This window comes from Cygnus olor, chromosome 4 (assembly GCF_009769625.2).
Source record: "Cygnus olor isolate bCygOlo1 chromosome 4, bCygOlo1.pri.v2, whole genome shotgun sequence".
NCBI classification, from domain to species: domain Eukaryota; kingdom Metazoa; phylum Chordata; class Aves; order Anseriformes; family Anatidae; genus Cygnus; species Cygnus olor.
The window spans coordinates 58,080,343-58,086,342 of NC_049172.1; the positions used below are offsets into that span (position 1 = coordinate 58,080,343).

Genomic DNA, 6,000 nt, shown 5'->3' on the forward strand with positions numbered 1-6,000 from the left:
AATTTTTTAATCAGTGGTGTTCAGAAAAAGAGTTGAACCATATTCTTTGTTCAGTAACTGTGATATGTAAATCATCCATACATCTCAGAACAGTGAACTACTGATATATATTTTTAAATAATTAAGAATTCTTTTATGAAGAATGGAAAATAGTACTAACAGATACTCTTATTTGCACATAAAATGTATGCAGATATAAATGCTATTATTATTATGAGCTGTTGCTTACCAAAGACTCCAGACAACAAAGCCACTATTTCTTTAAATAATTACTTCAATGGGCATTAATTTGGCCAAAGTATGGCTTTGAATCATTTTTTTCATTGTCGCTAAATTCTGCTTTGGAGATTTAAGCTTTGTGAACCTGAACTGGGGTTCCATACCTTTCGATAGTATCACAGACACGCAAGATGTTACTACAGGAATAGATGAGCATTTGGATTGACAGCTCTTCATAAGGCACACCTATTTAATGGACACCTTGCTCCAGAGTTACATTAAGAGTGTGGAAACAGCTGGAAGGAGCCAGGCACTGGCATCGGATGAAGGTAAGGAAGGTAAAGAAATCACTTTCTTTTCAAGCAGAAGGGCTAGAAGGCATATTGGGATATCATACTAACAAAACAAAAAAAAAATCACCTTGATCAGACTATTACACTAAAATAGTACAGCAAAGAAGAGATCAGTGTTGCCAGGATGGTTTCAGAGTCCAGAGCTGGATTACTATGTCCCCCAGTTCCTTTTTCATATTCTTTCCATCTTCAGCTAATCTCTGTCTGATTTTTTCTGGAAAGACACTAAGGCAGGCAAGCAGTATGAAAGATCGTAAGAAAATTTGAAATTTTCCGCTACAGAAGAATTCTCTGTGTGTAGTGGAAATACTGAGATCTCTAGAACCTTAAAGGTCTTGAACCAAAAAGAGATCAAGATCAAGAACAAGCCGGTGATCTGTAAAAGCTATGATTCTGATTTGATGTAAAATGCCTGAACACAGGATATTGGAACACTGAACCATTGCCACTCCAGAAATATGACTTTGCAATTCACTGTTTTGCTACAAAATTACTCTGTACTTCTAGTACTTTGTTCTTCTTGATTTTTTCCACTGATGTGGAAAAGGAAAAAACTATGGTAGGTATGAATAAGTCACAACTGCTGATCTATGGGCATAAAGTATATATAGATCACTTTATTCAGGTTCTTCTCATTAAAAAAAAAAAAATCAATCACGCTTAAATATAGCAGCCTTTAGAGATTATTCTCTGTTGAGCATCTTCATTACTGTGCCAAGAAATGCTGCTGAACTGAATCGACTCTGTCCATACAAAGCTCATTTTTTTGCTCTTGATTGCATAATGGATTGATTATTATAATTCTCTGCTAGCTGTTCTTCCTGCCTTCCTGTTGAACAGAGACCAGGTAACTCCAAATGCCACAGCAAAATTGCTGACCTGCAAAAAGTATCCCAGCGTATTAGCACTTCTCTTAATACCTTGCACTGGCTTCTACTCAAGCATCTGATTAACGTCACACAACATTATCATCTGCCACAAAAACATCTATGGTTCTGGATCTGGTAGCCAATTAAACTTGTTTTTTCATGTTTCTTGCCAAGCCTGAAGGACTGATGATGTAATTCACTACTCCTGAAATTGCACCTGATTGTTGATTACTCTATTTCTGAAGTTAGCTACTGCAAGGGTTTTTTACTTTTATTATTCACCTTTGCAACTCAGCTCTTTCTGACATCAAGAAGATGGATGCAATAAGCATCTTTAAGGCTACATTTAATTCATTCTGCCTGAAACAGTTTTTAATTAGATATCATTTGAGATTTTTTTTCAATTATTTCTTGGAACTTCTGGTCACTGAACTCTGTACCATGCCCTAGTATGATAATGAGAAGTATGCCTTAGAAGTTAAAATGCTAAAATACTAAGTGCAAAAATAGTAAAAATACCCTCTTAATGTTATTCTTAGAGTCAGAAGGATTCTATCATTTGCCTTTTGCAAAGTATTTTAATAAAGTTTCTAAAAACAGTTGGGGGGGGTGGTGGAGGGGGAATAGCATAACCTCTTCAAGTCCAAAGATCTTGTTACAGGGGGGAAGACCAGAATGTTATTCAAATGGCAGTGTAAAACTTTTTTCTTAATGCAGAAGCTGAAGTCGAAAGAAAGAATCAGTGGAGATGAAAATAACCATGAAAATTTTTAAAAAAAAAAAAAAAAGAAGGAAACATAAAAATAGGCAAACAAACAAAACCCTACACACAACAAAACAAACAAACAATAAAAAATAGTAGAGTTAGTTTGTGCATTCCAGAAACAAAGCTCATATAGTTCTCTCTTGTCTACAACCATCTCTGTACAATTTCTGTATGATTTTTCTTGCAATTAGGTTAGTGGGAATTGTAGTACAATACAATGAAATTAGAGGATGAGAGGAAGGTTTTTTTAATAACTACTAATCCATCTTGTCATTTTTGTTACTGATTCTACTGGCAAAATCTACTTTTGATCACAAGCACATTACCCTCACTAGCAATGTTGTGTAACTGAAACCAGAGTTTCCATAACGGAAATAAAATCAACCTATTGTAAGGCTACTGTCACTAAGACTTCATTCTAGCAGCTCATTAGAACCACAGAAGCTAAAGAGAAGTGCAGAAAGGTAATGTTGTGATAGACTGTCTCTGCTTTCAGCAGTTTCTCCTATATGAAAGAAACTGTCCTTCTCAGGAGAGCTGAATCTCAATAATAAACAGGTAATAAAAGCAACCAGTCTCATCCAAACAGCTAGAAAAAAATCTTACTTTATGCAAGAAGCAAGTGTCATCAGTACAATCCTCCCACTGGAAAAATGCACACACACTTGTTTAATGAGCTTCTCACACTGCTGTCACAGGCACCCACAGCTCTCTCTGATAAAATATTAACTCTCTACCACACTCCCGTTCATGTGTTCATATACTATTTTGGTGTCAGGGCTCTGAAAGCAATGAAAGAACAATTTATTTGCATAGAAATGGTCCAGAACAGAAGAAGGACTACAGCATGAAACAGGTCTTCTCCACCTCTGACTTCCATTATTCAGACATGAAATCTTTCCTCAGTGTTGTTCATTCCTGATCCCGCCATTACGAACAGGAACAGACAGGTATTCAGTGAAAAGCAGAAAATGGGAAGATCTGCTGTTGTAGTCACTTAGAGAAAAGAGGAAGGCAGTGCTTTCCTGGAAATCTTTGTTTCAACAATGTTACTAAATTCTTTAGTGTAATCCTTACAGGTAAAGTTTATGAGCACACTGTGCATCATTGACTCCATTTAGAATATAATCAGGAGTATAAAAGTCACTTATATAGAGCATATGGGACATATGGTCACCTTGTAAACTTTCAATTTTCACATACAAATTTTCTGTCTCCAAGAATGATTGGAAAGCTGTGGTCAAGGTGTCAAGGTGTCAAATACTTCGCTCAAGACCAAAGCAGATTTTGTGCCAGAAAATAAATTAGAGAAAAAAAAATCATTTTAATGCAAAGACACTGAGAAAGGAAAATCAATCTTCCTTGTCCAATAAGCATCACACACACAAAGGAGTACTTGGTCTGTAACCATTCTCATTCAACAAGAAAAGGTGTTCTAATAAATGCAGAGAATGCATTTTCAGTGGGAATTTATTTAAGGTTTATCTTCCTAGTGACCTGAATGGCATTGGATCAGACCTTTAGTTGACATTGTCATCCTCTGGTTCATTCTCAAAAGTCAGCTGTATGAATGGGTAAATCACTCAGCCCAATTTCCTTCCAGTTAGATAAGGAGACAACTGAAGTCTTGGGATGCTATCTGTTAGTAAAGATAAAAGCAGACTTACTTTAACTGATCAAGAAAAAATTGCCAAATTTACATAAAAACTAGTATAAATATTTCTGATTAAACTTGTCATCAGAAGAAGCAGCTGCTAATTATGGTAGCAACAGCAGTTTAATTGACATTGGAGCTTAATATCTTTGTTTGATTTCAAACTACTTACAAATAACAAAAAAAAAAAAGGCAACATCAGGCATTTGGTTGGAATTGATTAACATTTAGATATGATCAATCCAAGACATGAAGCATCATTAATCCAGATAGTGACCCTTCGTTATGTTGCTCTGTTGCTCACAGATCCACAAAGCTTGTAGCTGTATTAATAGGATTAATTTTTCCCCTTCCAACCCTGGTTAACTACAACAACTGTATGTTATCAATGGTGACATGAGTAAAACCAGTGATACAAACATCTTGACACACTGCAAAAACATTTATGCTTCATTTATGTCGCACAGTGGGCCAATGCCTTGGTCTTCTCTAGCTCAGTCGCATAAGTCTCTCTCATTTGAAATCAACTGCCAAGGAACAATTGCAATTAAGATTTTTCCACACTTGAATTCAACTATATATTTATTTTTCTGACATATTTAAAAGCAGAATTCTACATTTCTTACTGCTGCTCTCCATGCAAATAATCCGTTAATCTTTCACCACATGGCTCACTAAAGATGGATTACTCACACTCTTTCCTATGAAAGTCATGATATTTGGAAATTCACAGCTGAAATCTTTTGTTTACTCAGAAGGGAGTATCCTCAAAGACATTAGTATTTCAAGAAGGCTTTCCGTTTGATTATATAATACTGAGACACAGAGAACAAAATTCCCCTAAATTTCCAGCTGCAGACATCTAGGTCATGACAGAAGACTTTGGTAAAAGCCAACACCACTGTATCAAGAATGCAGAAGCCATGAAAGTCCTAAGAGCTCTCTCAAATATTTTTGAAGATGATACTGAGAAAGTAGTGAAGCATTTAAAATGCAGACTGATCAGTTAGTGGTGAAGATGTAAGACAGGTCTTCTATAAGAACTTAAAAGGAAACAAATCCAAGCATCTAAAACAATTTGCTTTCTTGAACCCATCAAAATTCTCTTTAAGTTTTGCTATTAAATACAGGGCAGCCAGAATTTCAGAAAAGGTGTGTCTTCATCGGTAATATTAAGACTGTTCTTTCAAACTATATCTAGATACAGAAGACATCAGGCAGCCCTTTTGCTGCATTACCATATTCTTACAGAGTGGCAAATTCACTCCATACACCACAGAGTAATGAAGAAATGAACAAACTAATGAAGTTTGAGTCTTAATCTGATATTAATTTTAATATTTGATAACAGCACTGGGCTATCCAGTTGTCTAAAGAGCCTGTAGCTGAAAAATTACTCAGTGATGAAGGCACTAGTAAAAGATATGGAAGAATGCAAATTCCATCCTCTTATTTACCAAAAGCTTTCCATTTGCTTGGGGAATAAATTCATTTGGGGCCAGATCCCTTGTGGGCCAGTACTGCTAAGGAACATTGCCAAGGAATTTGTTCTGGATTCCCTATAACTAAGAAGGAGATAAAAAGACTTACTTCACCTGGATACCAGAAGAACGATCACAATGTGTTTGGTCACTCTGGTGATGGTCAGATAAGTGTCACTAGCTTACATTGTACTAAGATGTGTTATCATAAGAGCTGGTTGAAACCCTTCTAATCTTAATGGGGAGAAAAAAATGGGGTAAATAAATTCTTGTCTCAGTACATAACTCATTTCCCTCTTGAGCAAAAATTGTCAGGTCCTGAAAGCATAGAATCTCACAAGTTCTGCCTAAGGACAATGCCTATCCTTGTCGCCAGTTCAAGAAATAAAAAGAAGGTTTAATCAGGTCATCTTCAAATGCTTTGAAATTATATCCTGGCTTCACTGAAGCCAGTCACCCTAAGAACATTAAGATAGTTCAAAATCCCAAATTAATTTGATACAACAGCCACTCTGCTCCTGTCCTAGTACTTTCCCTTTGCTAGGCACAAGCAAATAGTTTAATGACAATTCCAATAGGGCAGATTTAAAAAACAATACATAATGTGCTTTTAGAGTAATGATTTTATTGCCTAAAGCACCACTAGACTCAGACTTTT

General features: G+C 35.9%; 1 long non-coding RNA gene across 1 annotated transcript in view; it reads right to left on the reverse strand.

Annotated features, from left to right (window-relative positions):
• Window positions 1-3,832, reverse strand: part of LOC121070076 — a 66,028-nt gene extending 62,196 nt beyond the window's left edge. The window contains exon 1 of the long non-coding RNA XR_005819877.1: window positions 3,705-3,832. This is a non-coding gene — a long non-coding RNA (uncharacterized LOC121070076). The remainder of the gene's footprint in view (window positions 1-3,704) is intronic.
• Between the last annotated feature and the right edge of the window lie 2,168 nt (window positions 3,833-6,000).